Source organism: Danio rerio, chromosome 2 (assembly GCF_049306965.1).
Source record: "Danio rerio strain Tuebingen ecotype United States chromosome 2, GRCz12tu, whole genome shotgun sequence".
NCBI classification, from domain to species: Eukaryota; Metazoa; Chordata; class Actinopteri; order Cypriniformes; family Danionidae; genus Danio; species Danio rerio.
Genome location: NC_133177.1, coordinates 11553459 through 11570411, shown reverse-complemented (window position 1 = coordinate 11570411; position 16953 = coordinate 11553459). Strand labels below are relative to the sequence as shown.

Here is a 16953-nt window from a genome sequence, read left to right as displayed (position 1 = left end):
CATTGTGATAATTCATCTTAACAACATGCTAAAAATGTTAACATTGTAGAAACATACTAATGACAAATTAATTTGCTCAATGTGCAAAACAATGCTCTAAATGTGCAACATAAATCATTTTTTAAAGGTGCGAAATCATGCTAACAGTGTGCAATAACGTATTAGCAACATCTTAAAACATGAAAAAAAATGTTAATAATTAAAAATGTGGTAAAACCAACCCAGGCTCATTCTGAAAACGTAGTCCAGCGGACGTTTCTGGAGACCGAGAAACCACGTCCTGGGAGGTACGTATTTGTGCAGTTTTTGTTTTCACGAATCCGCGAGAGGCCGCTGTGCGTGCTTTTTCGTATCTCAAGCATCTCTCTCGAGTGCCGTTCGCGCCCGCGCTATTCTCACGTCAACCCACCAGAGGCCGCTGTCTGACCGACCGAATGATTGACTGCACAACCGCCCAATCGGCTGACCCACCCTCCTCCTTCCCTGAACCCAACCAGTTTTACCAATTGACCCACCCGCTCGCCCGCTCACTTCCCTAAACCCGAGCAACAATTTAGAAAAGCCTTCTAGAAAAAGAAAAACCCTCGTCTGTTTTTCAGATTTCACCGCGTTCTCACCCTGTTACGAACTTGTTCGCTTTTTTTTATGGATTCTGTTTTTGTCTTAACTGGTTTCTGGAACCGCTCTTCACCGGACTCGAACCCGGACGCCTTTGTCAACTCCTCCTCTCTGCATCTGAAGTCCGCCGACGCACACGATGAGCTGACCGGACAAACTGACTGCAGCGGGAAAGCCCTCCACACGCAGGTAAGCGGTCAGCCGGCAAGCGCGAAAGGGAACGGCATCACACCGCCCCGTAGCGTCCGCTTAAAAAAATTAAATGCAGCCATACGTACCTCCCGGGCCGTATTTCGCGGTCCACTGGACTACGTTTTCAGAATGAGCCTGGGTTGGGTAAAACATAATAGAAACATGCTTACACGTGTTAACAACATGCTATCAACCCTTTAATTGTTTTAACATTAAAGCTGCTTGAAAGCAAGCTTGTTCAGCAATTAAAACGTTCTTTGTTAGTTAAACTATGTTAGTTACACATTATTAGTTACATGATGTGTACCACAGACAATGTCAATAAAAGCCATTTTGACAAAATCTTTGAACATTAAAATATGTCAGTGCTGGATCAAGGTGTCATAATGAAAAACATTTATAAATCACAAAATACAATGAATGCTAATTAAAAGATATATCATACACTACTTTTTTCACCTCCACATAAAATTAAGTTTGTGATTATTGACCGTCATTGTCTCATGAAATAACATTTCTGGTTGATGCATTTTCTAGTGAAAGAATGTTTTGGCAGATCAAATTGAAAGGGTTTTCCCTTTTGCTAATGTTAGTCAATGGCTTTTTGTTATATCAGTCATGAACTATGATTTGCTGATTTATAGCTGATGACAGGTGCGAGTGAATTAGACGGAAGAGCATTCTCATTCTAGAGGACTTCTGATTAGACAAAATTCAGTGTAGCCTTGGATGAATCATCACTGTTTTATTATTATTGTAATAACTTTAAAAGCAGCATATTTTGTCATGGTTTTAGAGTACACGAGCAATACAGTATGATTTTTGTAGTGTGTGCAAAATACAAAATGTTATGTCGTTCCAACACAAGCAGGAACTCTTGTGTTCCTAACTCTTGTGTTGTATTTAAAGAGTCGATCTTTATATCCCAAAGTTGTTTACAATAAGCTGAACGATACCATGGGAATTAAAACAGGAACCTGTTTCACCACATCAGTGAGCTCAACATAGCATTGCACAAACCTCTAGACAGGCCTTCACTGACATATGTACGGCGGCCCGATTATAACCCACTTTAGTCAGATGATGTCATTATCATGCGTCACAATCGACTAGGAGGCCCGCCTCGTATCTGTCGGCAGGCAGAATAAAACTCATCCGTCATTCACCGGTTGATTAACGCGCTCCAGATGTTTCTATCCTCAGATTTCAGAAGCTCCCTCCTCCAGTCTTTGTTGTGATAATGATACAGTACCCTGTGTGCAACTGTTTATTTTTCTTTCCGTTGGGGTACAGTTGCATGCTCAAAGTTGTGGAGCGAGCCAGGCTTTCGGAACATAATCGAGCGCCTGAGATGAAAGAGGATCAAATTAATCTTCCAAATCCGTGCATTCTAATTCATCATTTCAGTTCTCGTGAGATCCCGCCTGCTTGGCCCTCATCTTTCAGACATACTTCACCACTGGCACTTGTGCTGTATGTTGGAAGATGGAAAGGGCCACCATGTCTACGCGTGTAATCAATATATGAATGTCACAGCTGTTAAGCAGGACTGAGAGATCTGCTTCCTGCAGCAAACCATGAAGCAATCTGCACAGGAACGTTTGAAATAAGATCTCAGATGATTCCCAGCATCGTGTCATTCATCTACGCAGATCCAAAGAGTAAATCAATGTGAAAACATGTTAATCATCTAATCAAACTGAACATTTTAGAACGGCTTTAGAAAGGGTTAGTTCACCCGAAAATGAAAATTCTTAGTGTTGTTCTAGTCCCCTGAGACCTTTTTTCATCTTCTGAACACAAATTAAGATATTTTAAATGGAATTCCAGAGCTCTTTGACCCTACATAGACAGCAATGGTCCAGAGACGTTCAAAGTATAGACAGCAACCAAAAACATTGATTCCTAATCCTTACATTTATATAGCTTTTTCTAGACACTCAAATATCTTCATGTGACTCCAGAAGATGATCAAAAATCTCAGGAGGTTGGAACAACATGAAGAGGTTTTTAAATGAGAGATTAAATGGTTCTCAGCACTTTTCAGTCCTCTTTTGCCCGATTATTTACTGTCATCTATGAGGAAGTTGGTTCTAGTGATCAATTTATAGAGACAAACACCTTGGTAACTTGAGTTCTTCTTTTAAGAGTCTGGCCTGTTTGTTAGCCCACATATATCTACGTAATGATAGGGATCAGAAAAAGAAGGGACAGAAGTAAAGCTGATAAAACAAAACATGAAGGCCTCATAAAATTACCCAAAGATCAGACTATACTCTCAGCACCACCTTAGGGGAAGGGAAAAATAACAGATAAGAACTAGAGTCAGAATGAGGTTCCTACAAAACACAGATTGTGATATGGTCAAATAAAACACATGGCTGCACACGCATCTGATATGCAACTTACTGTACATCTCACTCATATTATAGAATAATATTGGATGGAATATCAAATAAAATGATGCCCCTAGTGGGGTAAATATGATCATTTAATTATTAATAACACATATATTTTTGCATTATTGTTTTAATAAATGGAATTACAGTTAAATATTACATTTTTATATTCATTCATTTATTCATTTTCTTTTCAGCTTAGTCTCTGTATTAATCAGGGGTCGCCAAAGCAGAATAAACTGCCAACTTATACAGTATATGTTTTACGTTAATGTTTTTAACGAATGCCCTCACAGCCGCAACCCAACACTGGGAAGCACCCATACATTCTTACACTCAACATGGGGAGAACATGCAACACACACTTTTTTCAAACTACTTATTTAAAATAAGCTGAAACAACAAATTCTTGAGATTTCATTGGCAAAACTTTATTTTTTTTGTTCAATCCACATAAATTTGTTAAAAGTGTTAAGTTAACTTAATCGATTGGTGTTGGGACAACATGAATGAATTGTGTGGAACCCTGCATTATTTACAGTGAAACTCTAAAAGGGCTCGAACCAGCAACCTTTTTGCTGTGTGGAGATCGTGCTACCCACTGCGCCATCATGATGCCCCACATTTTTATATAACTATTTAAAATATTTAATATTAGATTATTGATCTATACAGATTTTTAAATTATTATACATCGTATTCAAGTAATATTCAGATACAGTTAAAGTCAGAATTATTAGTTATTAGGGGATTTCTTCAACACATTTCCACACATAATAGTTTTAATAACTCATTTCTAATAACATTTATTTTATCTTTGCCATGATGACAATAAATAATATTTGACTAGATATTTTCAAGACACTTCTATACCGCTTAAATTGACATTAAAGGCTTAACTAGGTTAATTAGGTTAACTAGGCAGGTTAGGGTAATTAGGCAAGTTATTCTTTGCCTAATTATTCAGTTATTCTTTGTTCTGTAGACTATCGAAAACAAAAATAGCTTAAAGGGGCTAATAATTTTGATCTTAAAATGTTTTTTTTTAAAAATTAAAACTGCTTTTATTCTAGCCGAAATAAAATAAATAAGACTTTCTCCAGAAGAGAAAATATTATCAGACATAGTGTGAAAATTTCCTTGCTCTGTGAAGCATCATTTGGGAAATATTTAAAAAAGAAAAACAAATTCAAAGAAGAGCTAATAATTCTGACTTCAACTGAAAGTATTTGGATTTGGAACACAATATCAAACCATTATGACATTATTACTTATATCTTTCCATAATTCACAAACAATTTGATCATTTTCTCAAAACGTTCATGGGCTCCAGAATATTATGTACATATGCATATTCATATGTATAAATATCTGAACATATATTATATTAAAAGACAAAACAAAAAAAGTCAAAAAAAAAAAGAAAAATATAACAAGTCAAAAGATCAGATTCAGAATGAGATAATTATTTACATGTTTTTGATCAAAATGATGAAATTTTTTAATATATTATTTATCTTTAATGTTTATTTCCTTAAATATTGCCTTGCCTTGCCTTGCCTACCGGTCAAAAGTTTGGGGTCATTTTTATTTATTTATTTTTTTTAAGAAAATTATTCTGTTTATCAAGGCGGCATTTATTAACTAAAAAAAAAGTAAAAATGGTTAAATATTTATTAACATTTTAAATTACTGCTTTCTTATTGTGCGTAGTTTCAAATTAAATTATTACTCCAGTCATAATTGCTTTTATTATTATAACCATTATTAATAATAACAATAATAATAATTTTAGAGTAATTTCTGAAAGATCATGCGACACTGAAGACTGGATTAATGAAGCTGAACATTCATCATTAAAATTACTGGAATAAATTATTAAATTAATTTATTAAGTACTTTTGAACAGTTGTTTTATAGTGCAATAATATTTCACAATTTTACAATTTAACTTTATCTGTGATGAAATAAATGCAGCCTTGGTGTGCAGGAGAAGCTTATGACCGTTAGTGTACATGATTTTATTTATTTATTTATTTTTTTGCAAATACATGATTTATCTTTAATATTTATTTCCTTAAATATGTATCTTTAAAAATAAATTTTCTTTTGGCTTATTCCTGGCTTCATGGCATGGTCACCACTTCGGAGTGAACTGCTAATTTACATGAGTAATTAAACAAATTATTAATGCATATGTGACATGTATTATAAATAATTATCACAATGCACATGCATATACATATCAATATCATTTATATAAATAATTGTATTTTTATAAATACATGCAGTCGGTTCATTCCACTGTGGTGAACCCTGATAAAAGCAGTAAGTAAATAGACATACATGAATGAAATTGAAGTAAGCATTTATTCATTTATTTTGCTTTGGCTTATTCCCTTTATTCATCAGAAGTCACCACAGCGGAATGAGCCAACAACTTACCCAGCATATGTGTTAGACAGTGGATGTCATGCCACCCAGTACTGGGAAACATCCATACACGCTCATTCACACACATACGGCTAGTTTATTCAATTCCCCTACTGTATAGCGCATGTCTTTGGACTGTGGGGGAAACCTGAGCACTCGGAGGTAACCCACGTGAACACGGGGAGAACATGCAAACTCCGTACAGACATGCTAACTGACCCAGCTGGCACTCCAGACCAGCGACCTTCTTGCTATGAGGAGACAGTGCTATAACCACTAAGCCACTATGCCGCCCCTTGAAATGAGCAACTTATGAAAAAGATGTAAATGATACGTGTGTATTTCTGTGAAAATTTGAACATGTCCACATGGCATTGTTTACTATTAATATTAACAAATGCTTACTGTTATTGTTATTACATAAAGTAGGCTACAATCTGGCACATTAATTGGATTTGAAGTTATTGTTTATTGTCAAAAGATGATAAACAAATGATGTTTCTTTGAACACAATGAGATTAATTGTAACTCCCCATTTAAATCTAGACAATTAGATCAAGATGTTCAGACATCAGTTGATCATTGCACAATACGTAAACCTTCATTTGAAGCTATACATTTTTAGTTCCAAATTAATTTAAATTTTATATTTCCACCTATTAAAGAAGTGATCCAGAAAATGTTTGTCCTTCATCTCTTTAGCCCTTAAAGTGACAGCTCAGCTTAAAAATTAAGTGGTCCCAGATATTTTTATATACTTTTTTCGTGTAAATCACAACAAACAAACATCATTGTCTCAGAATATACACACTTTACAGGTACATATAATATGAATTGCTGCACACGTGGGTTTAGCTGTTGAAAAAACAAAATGTAATGTTACAGAGTATAGTCATCAAAAAGTCCTAAGTTAGTGTGCCAGTCAGGTTTCATGAGAGGTGCTGGATTTGGATTGAGCATGTTTCAGGTCTAAATATCCAACACAATCTCATGGCAATTCGTAACTTTTTGATTTAGTTTCTAATTTGTATGAATTGGTACGATCTACTTGGTACAATTTAGTATGATTTGCTCATCCCCCAATGACGGTTGGGTTTAGGGGTGGGGTTAGGTGCCACGACTCCTTTTTAAAATCGTACAATTTCGTATGACTCTATATGTGATCTATGTATGATCTCTAATTTTCTCTAATTGTCTGATTGTCAGACTCTAAATCCTCTAGTATTTTATAAAGAATCCTCTCTGCTTCAGTTCTGCCCCCTACAACATGCAGTCATTAATTACATTAAGATGGTCCTGGTGTCCACTATAGTGGACATTTACAAAAAGATGATATTTTGAAACATAAATAAGTTAACAGCTTTGAAAGCTAAATGTATTGTCCCTGACACTTTAATAAACAAATATATATGTAATAATAAAAGTAAAAAAAAAAAACATCTAAATTTTACATGCCTCTCTCCTTCCCATAAAATGTGATTTTTTTTTGTATGTCAGCCATTTTGGATGCAGTGTAAGAAGTGGTTTCTAGCATGCCAGCCAATCAAATGACATATCACTAGAAAGCCCAGGATGTCCTCTGAACAGTACAACAGGACTTGACAAGAGTAGCTCAAACAATTCAAAGACAATTCATGAAAATGTAATGTCCACTACAGAGGACACAAGTCAATGGGCGGGGTCTCAGGAGGATATCTCGCTTCCAAGTTTATCCTCCCAAGCTAGTTTAAATTCCTCATTAGAAGTTGAGACAAAGGTTACAAACAACCCAACAAAATTAAAAAATAAGATGAGTGGACTGAGGACGGTCCAGGAAGACATTAAAAAAACACGTTTATCAGGGATACATTCAAAATTACAAATTTTAGATTTTACATAATGCCTTACTTGCATCCCAGACATTTTTGAGGATTCTTTTTTCTATTTGACACAAACAAAGATAATCTGAAGAATGTTGAAAACTGGCAGACATTAAGATCCAATAGGGAAAAACATAATGGCTACCAGTGTCCAAAATTTTTTTGTGTCAAACAGAAGAAACTCAAAAAGGTTTGGAACAAGTGGAGGATCACTAAATGATGACAATATTTAAGATTTTTGTTGAAAATCCCTTTTATCACTTGTATTCTGCTAGTTTCACTGAAATCCTCATTAAAAAAAAAAGTGTTTTTTCCTACAGTAAAATCTGAGTCTGTGTTTAGTTGTGAAGGACACAGAGGTTGAGCTGGCATGTGTGTCTCCTTTTTTTTCTTTTTGTTCTCTTGGAGAAATCAGCAGTCCTGGAGTGACAGTAAGAGGCAGTGTGATTGCGCAGGGAGTCCTGAGGACACACAGCCGCCAAATCAGCCGGTGCTGAGAAAGAGCCTCCTAATCAGAGGCAGAAATGGCCCACTTGACAATCACGCAGACACAAAAGCTCCCAATTCAGCGGTGATTGCGGCAGTGCTTGTGCCGTCCCAGAACTCCCTCTCACTCACTCTAATACCCCTTCAGCTCAACCTGCCAATCACACCGCCCTCCTGCCCCCTTGCTCCTAATAATTATGAGAGATTTCTAATCATTCCTTAGTCTTTCAGCTGGCTAATTGATGTTATTTTAAGATTATCATTAGAAGTGCTTCGGGGAAAGGTGCATGTGTGGTTAACCTAGAGCAGACCTTTTTATTTTTTAGAGGAAACAATTGTGTAACAATGAGCAAACAGAATTGGCCACAGGAACACTGAATGAATGAATTTTATTTCAGTTTAGTCACAGATAAATCATTCATTATTGGCAGGAAAATGTATGAACAATATACTATTTTAAATTTATCAGTTAAGTTGTTTTCTGATGAGTCCACCTTCATTGTCGTTTCCACAACTGAGAGAGTTACGATGTGGAGAAGCTCCAAAGAAGCGTACCACTCAGAATAGAGGTAAAGTTGGTTTTATATTCACACATTCGTTCATTTAGAAGTCTCTATATTGTTTACCATGTTACTTTGAATATTTGATCTGAATTAGCATGCAAGTGTGACTTGAAAACAACATTAACACTGTTTATTTGACTGTGAACAATGTTGTACTTTGATAGTCATTTGCTGCTAATATGATTTCACTATTTAAAGTTTGCAAATAATACTTTAATAAAATTATATTATTAAGGGGAAAGTCCGAATGTGTGAATATAAAACCAACTTTACCTCTATCCACTCAGACTGTTGCAAGCCCAGAGTGAAGCATCGTGGTGGATCAGTGGTGGTTTGGGCTGCAATATCATGACATGGCATACTAATCCACCAATAAACACAGCAAGAGTGGTCACAGCGTGGTTTGATGAAAGTGAAATTGAACATCTCCAGTGGCCTGCACAGTCACCTGAGTTAAATATTATTGAGCCACTTTAGGGATTTTTGGAGGAGCGACAGTGCAGGACTTGTATTTGTCATTCCCAAGATGAATCGATGCTGTATTGGCCACTAAAGGAGGCCCTACACCATACTAATGAAATATTTTTGTCTATAAATCAGGCATTTCAGTTACATTGTCAAACTTTTGTATATACTATTTACACACACAATAATTGTTTAAAATAATAGCAGTATGTTGAAAAAGTAAAGCTTAAAATTCTAATTCATTCATCCATTCATTCATTTTCTTTTCAGCTTAGGCCCTTTATTAATCCGGGGTCACCACAACTTATTTTATTTTTACAAAACATTTAGTTTTTTTTTTTTTTATGAAAACAATATCGACATTTAAGAATCCATATTTATTTAGTTTATTCATGCATTCCTTCCTTTGACTTGTTTATTGGTGCATATGTAGGCTATAATTTAGATCATACAACAGTACCTTGGACAGCTACACTCTCAGAAATAAAGGTACAAGAGCTGTCACTGGGGTGGTACCTTTTGAAAAGGTACACATTTGTACTTGACGGGTCCATATTGGTACCTCAGAACTATATATTAGTACCTACAAATTTTAAAAGGAACACTTGTATTTTTCAGATACTAATGTGTACCCTTGAGGTATTAATATGGACCTTTTATGTACAAATTTGTACCTTTTGAAAAGGTACCACCCCAGTGACAGCTCGCGTACATTTATTTTTGAGAGTGTACAGTGCCACTAAAGCTTTCAAACAAATGTCCAAAAAATTAAAGAAAGATTTGACTTTCTCCGGTGACAGCCGACATCACAACGTAACCATCCTTGAGGTGGTATAGTCGGCATTAAATTACAAAACAAGCCGTCTGGGCTTTGAATTAAAAAGTGCAGTTATTTCCTTGTTGTTCAAATAGTCTGAGAGTTCATGCATGGATAAGATGTTGTGGACTGCGGACATCGATGATATTAGGCATGTCTTTATTCGATGCGCAGCAGAAAAAGAAGTCTTTCAGTAGTACATGTAGCTGTTGGTAAAGTTCTCTCCCGGATCACAACGAGTTTAGGCTATGTGCAACCAAATACAGCTCTGCAGGCAATAAACTCACACTCAGTCAGGCGAAGTAAAGGGGTCATTGCCAAGGGCATCAATCAAATTAATCAAGCTCTAGCTACGAATAAAACAAGACTATTTTATTATTTTAAGATTTTAGACGATAGGTTAGTAATTATATTATAGATGGTTAATTATATTCAAGTCAATGAAATAATAACTTTAATAAATAAAAATATATTCGTAAGAATGTGGTGGGCCAGTGAAAAGCAGCTGTAGTGTATAGTGTTTAATAATCAATTTAAATGATGTCATAAATAAATAAAAAAGGCCCTCTCACGCACAGTGCGCACAGCTGCAGGCGCCACTGTCCTCATCCACCACCAGTGTGCAGCATTCACCTGGATAACGCAACAGCAGCCATATTGCACCAGACCACACAGGAGGAGCAATGAAGCCAGTTATGATATAGCGATGGTTAGGAGGTCATGTGGACAAATTTGGTCAGGATGCCGGGTTTAAACCCCTACTCTTTTTGGGGGGACATCCACCCTTTTTCGAAGGACATCCTGGTATTTTTAATGACCACAAAGAGTCAGGATCTCAGTCTAACGTCTCATCCGAAAGACGATGAGACAATGAGGAGTATATACTCCCTATCATTATACTGTGGCTTTAGGACCCACCCCTGCTAGTTCCACTAACACCACTTCCTGCAGCAACCTAGTATTCCCATGTGGTCTCCCATCCAGGTACTGACCAGGCAAAGCATTGCTTAGTATCAGTGAGTGACCATGTGAGAGGTGCAGAGAGCTTTTTTCACACCTGGATTTGAGGATCCTCTGCCATTCATCCTTGCAGATCCTCTCCGGTTCGGTCTGGTTGGATGGTAAACGTTGGTGGACAGCCATTTTTAGGTCTCTCCAGAGATACTTAATTGGGTTTAAATCATGGGTCTGACTGGGCCATTCAAGAACAGTCACGGATTAGTTGTGAAGCCACTCAATTATTTCAACTGTGTGCTTAGGGTCTTTGTCTTATTGGAAGGTAAACCTTTGGCCCCCTCTAAGGTCCTGAGCACTCTGGAGAAGGTTTTTGTCCAGGATATCCCTGTACTTGGCTGCATTCATATTTTCCTCGATTGCAACCAGTCATCCTCCCTCTGTAGTTAAGGACACCCCCATGCTACCACCACCATGCTTCATTGTTGGGACATGTGATGAGCAGTGCTTGGTTTTCTCCACACATATTGCTTAGAATTAAGGCCAAAAAGTTCTATCTTGCTCTCATCAGACCAGAGAATGTTATTTCTCACCATCTTAAAAATCATTGAGGTGTTTTTTAGCAAACTTAATGCAGGCTTTCATGTGTCGGGCCATTCTGCTATAAAGCCCCGACTTGTAGAGGGCTGCAGTGATGTTTGACTTTCTACAACTTTCTCCCGTCTCCCAACTGCATCTCGAGAGAAAAGCCACAGTGATCTCTGTTTTCTTCTTTACCTCTCTCACCAAGACTCTTCTCCCCAATAACTCAGTTTAGTAAGGGTTCTGGTTATCCCAAATATCTTGCATTTAAGGATTATGAAGGCCACTGTGCTCTTAGGATCCTTAAGTGTAGCAGATTTTTTTTTGTTTGTTTGTTTGTTTTTTGTAACCTTGGTCAGTGCCTTGTCACAATTCTGTCTCTGGGTTGTTCAGGCAGTTCTTTGACCTCATGATTCTCATTTACTCTAAGCTATAAGTAGGGCCAGATGGAATCTGCGGATGTTTTTTTGCTATTTCTGTGGAGAATTTTGGTAAAAATCTGTGGATTTCTGCAGAATTATTTTGGGAGTATCATAACTAAAACCTTAATATGTGAAATAAAAAAAATTATGTCTTTTTAACTTTAATTTAAAATTTAAAATGCAAATCCAATTAGATTCACTTTATTTGGTAAACAAAGCAAGTCTCTCATATAATATACCTACTAAAAGACAAAAAAAAAGTGTACTGTACAAACTGTATTGTACATAAATCATTCATTCATTTTCTTGTCGGCTTAGTCCCTTTATTAATCCGGGGTCGCCACAGCGGAAAGAACCGCCAACTTATCCAGCAAATTTTTACGCAGCGGATGCCCTTCCAGCTGCAACCCATCTCTGGGAAACATCCACACACACACTCATACACTACGGACAATCTACCAACCCAATTCACCTGTACCGCATGTCTTTGGACTGTGGGGATAACCAGAGCACCCGGAGGAAACCCACGCGAACGCAGGAAGAACATGAAACTCCACACAGAAACACCACCTGAGCCGAGGGTCGAACCAGCAACCCAGCGACCTTCTTGCTGTGGGGCGACAGCACTACTTACTGCGCCACTGCTTTGCTCTGTAAACAAATCAGATAAATATATTTATATTAGTCAATAATATTACTGTACTTCATTTAAAAACGGAATAAATATAGATTAACACACATTTACTCAAGTAAATAAACAGAATTAATGATGAGCTAGAAATCTGCTTAAATCTGCGGAATTTTGCATGTAGATTCCATGTGGGCCTAGCTATAAGGTCTAATATACACTCTCAGAAAAAATGGTACAGTTTTGTACCAAAAAGGTACAAACCATTGTCAATGTGGCAGTACCTTATTATAGGACAAAATTGTACCTTAAGAAAAAGAAACAAATTTGTACCATTGCAGTTTGTACCTTTAAAGGACATGATTTGTACCACGAGAAACTAAAATGTATCTTTGGTTTTTAAAATATGCAGATACAATGTTGATCAATCATCAAAGGTACAAATCTGATCCATGAAGGTACCACTGCAGTAACAAGACACTTTGTACTTTAACAGTGTCAAATGAGTTTCTTCAAGAACTATTAACAGGCATTTTTGCTTTATCCAAAATGCATCAATTTATTTTCAGCACATATAAAGCAACAAATGAATTTTAAACAATGTTTTAGTTTACAAAAAGTTTATTTTCGTGTGAAAACACATTTTCAATTTACAATAAAGAATAAAAATACTTTTTTCAAAAGATCAATTTTTGTATTATAGAACTTAATAATTCACGTTTATGCGTTTCTTCAAACATATGTTTTTAAATTATGAAGATTCGTGTTTTAATATGGAAATATTCATAAAATCACTTTGCCCTTCCACTCATATTGATTTTCATAAATATTGTGATGGGAGTTGTCCAATATGTATGTACCTTTTCAATGAGAACAATTGTGAACCTCTATTTTAATTGTGCCATAAAAAGTACAAAACAGTAAGAGGTCTTTTCTGTAAGGTACAGTACAATTCCTTAAGAAACATAGTTTTTTTACTACCACGTACCTTTTTTGCTGAGAGTGTAGAAAGGTGTGTGGTTTTCCTTATCAAGTCCAATCAGTATAATCAAACACAGCTGGACTCAAATGAAGGCTCAAACCCATCTCAAGGATGATCAGAGGAAATGGACAGCACCTGAGTAAAAATAAATGAGTGCAGCAAAGAGTCTGCATACTTTGGACCACGTGATTTTTTTTTCTTTTTTAATAAATCTGCAAAAATGTCAACAACTTATAAGGAAATAAAAAACGTAAATAATTTTGCAAATGTCTGCAATATAATGTGTGAAAAGTTTAGTGGGGTCTGAATACTTTATGTACTCACTGTATATATATAAAATTGTCATTTAAAATGTATTGAATTTTATTTTCCCATTTGTCAGCAAAGTGTTTATCAATTAATATGCAGCAAAAACAAATCACATGTCAGAATAAGTAGTTTCATTTTTTTACATAAATATGCATTATTTCACCCACAACAAAACATATTGGAAATACTCAATAGACACTTGTTGGAATTGATTTGATTTTTATGAATTTAAATTCAATTTTTGTAAATAAAGTTTAGTTTATTAATAACCTTTGATAAAATATTTTTGAGATTGCTTTATTTAGTATATATGTAAGAATTATGACCTAATTTGAGTCATATTAATAAACAGTTCACAGGGCCTATGATGGTAATCCAGCTTACAACAATGAAAATCGAAACATAATAAATTTTAAGCATTATAGAGCCATTTTTCATAAACGTGCAGTATTTCCTTTGGAGTCAGTAACTGAACACAGCATTACATTTATTGAAGACAGCTGAGATTGGTCCTTTAAAAAAGTGCATTTACTCCATCTACTGGTGAACTGCTGTACACATTCATGAAGATCACAGTCGGCTTCACACCACTAAACACTAAACACTCGTTGCTGGAAAGCAAACGTCTTTTAACATCTAGACAATTTTAAATTGAAAAGTGTCTGTTCAATTGGGTCAGATAAGTTTTAAAGAATTAGTTCTAATGAAATGAAAATATCCTGTTTTATTCATTCCATTGTTATCCAAGATGTTAATAGCTATCGTTCACAGATTAAGAAGTGGGACAAATCTATAAACAGAGCATAATTGAGTACACCCCATTTTGAAAATAAATATTTTTATCCATTTTTCAGTGAATATAGGTGATGCATTTTGGTGCATTTAAATAAAAAAAAAGCATTTGTTAAGCAGGTATATTTATTAAAATAATTATTTCGTCACTAAACATATTTAGAAATTGAAAGACAGTACCATTAAATTCAAGCTACATATTGCAAAACAAAATTACAATCTAGAATCTTAGCTCATTTATTTTTTAATTTTTGCTTCTCTTGATTTTTCCCTTTTTTTTTTTTTTTTTTTTTTGTATTTATTATTTTTCTATAACACATAAATTTGGGTGTATAGTTTTTGTGCTGTTATCATAAGTTATTTTGTTAGATAAGCTCCAGATTTGGCTTTAGTACTGACTAATCTAATATATGTGCACACATATCATATTGTACAGCTTCCTATTAAAAATATTAATTTAAAAGAGAGATGTGTGAGGGGTGTACTTATATATGCTGAGCACTGTATATCTATACACTAAGCTACTAATCTATGTCTTAATACAACCCCCAGATTCTCTTTCTCTCCTCTTTTTCAATATAATTTTTTACCTTATCTAAATAAACAAGTCTAAATAACAATCAAGATGTTGTTAACATTTCAAAGTAAATTTTTATCTTAGCAGAAAGTTTGCATTTTCACATGTGACCAACAATTATTCAGCAAATATATAATATTAAAATAAATCATCAAAATATTCATCTGACAGTGGTGATGAAAACTTGAACCCAAAACCTGAATCAAATACATTGAATCCAAAACAATCAAAACAAACAGCAAAACAATTAAAACAAACATGTTATTATTCCAAAAGTTTTTATTGAGTTTGATGTGTTCGTTTTTTTTCTCCAAGATTTAGATATAAGAATATTTGACAGTGTTGTAGACAATAGAAATTAAACTCCTAATTTTATTTTGCAATTTGAGTATCATTTAGCTTTATTTAATGTAATAAGAAAATATTGTCATTAACATTTCAATGTAATGTCATAATATTTGGTAGATAGCACGTACATCAAGTTAGACTGAACTCTTCAATACTCAACACTGTAAAAATTATTTTAAATTCACAGTAAATTACTGGCTAATAATTGCTTTGCTTTCACAGTAAGATAAATTACTGTTAGCAAATTTTTATATAATCTATATATAATGCAACTTCACAGAAATGAAGTTAACATTTTTTTTCATGTGAGAAAGTCGTTTAAAACTCAAATCTGTGGTTTATTTATAAAAACGGTGCATATTTTAAAATGTTTTTTTTTTTTTTTTTAAATTCAGCGATGTCCAGGTGATGACAGGTACCCAGTATTCAAGAATCTGTCTAAAGCAGGCTTTCCTTGGCTAGTCATTCTGACAATTACCTTGACTTTAAAACCATTTTGGCTGTGTTCAACAGTCTTTGGTTTCGTGATTCAATTCATTTTGCTTCAGGTAATTACGTTTTTTCTAAACACAAAGTAGTGTTAACCTTATAATATTAAATAGAGGTGCACTCATAAAATGAAAATTTACTATAACATTCATCTAGTTTCAAACCTGAATGATTTTCTTTCAAGTTTGTAACCAAATTGTAAATCTTTCTCAGTATTAAAAAGAAGGAAAAAAGTGCCTGTACTAGCATAAATATAGTTCATGTGTATTGGTTTCTATGTTGAATAAAATAAAAAAAGTTTGACTTCCTATAACTAACGTGCAAAAGATATAACCCTTTATTTATAAGCAGATATAACCTGCCTTCATTTCACAATAAAACATATTAAATACATGCCTGTCCCCTACACTCCACTCATTATTATGTTCTGCTGACTCTGGCCTTCTCACTGTCCCTCGATACCACCTCTCTTCAATGGGGGGGCAGATCAATTAGTGTCATTGCACCCAAACTCTGGAACTCTCTACCACGCTCACTCCGCTCTGCTAATAATATCTCTGAAATCAAATCCTTAAGACTCACTTATTTTCTGAATGCTTCACTTCTGATCTGCCAAAATGACTACTTTATCTGATCCACCTCCACTCTGCTTTTATGTCTCCTAGGTCTTGTTTGTGTAATTCCAGTTTGTTATATTTGACTTCATGTATGTTTGTTTATCTTTTTGTCGCATTCCTTGTAAAGTGTCCTTGAGCTCTGGAAAGGCGCTAAATAAAAATTATTATTATTATTATTATCATCATTATATTACTTTGAATTTTCACACAAATCCTGTAAAGTGATATTAATTTAATTTACTTACAAAAAAAAAAAAAAACTAGTAACTTGTTGTGGAAAATAAATGTTTTGTCCGTTATTTCATTAATATAAATAGAACTTTTTCCACAATCTTAAAAAATTGGTTTGGTAAAGGGACACATTACCTTTCTGAAAGTAAACATTTTATAATCACACTGCAATGAAAATATACTTATACTT

The 16953-nt window shown here is 34.7% G+C and overlaps 1 protein-coding gene across 3 annotated transcripts in view; it reads left to right on the top strand.

The window, feature by feature from the left end:
• Positions 1–16953, top strand: part of LOC137487670 (uncharacterized) — a 579101-nt gene that overhangs the window by 193503 nt on the left and 368645 nt on the right. The gene's annotated exons all lie outside the window — the stretch shown is intronic.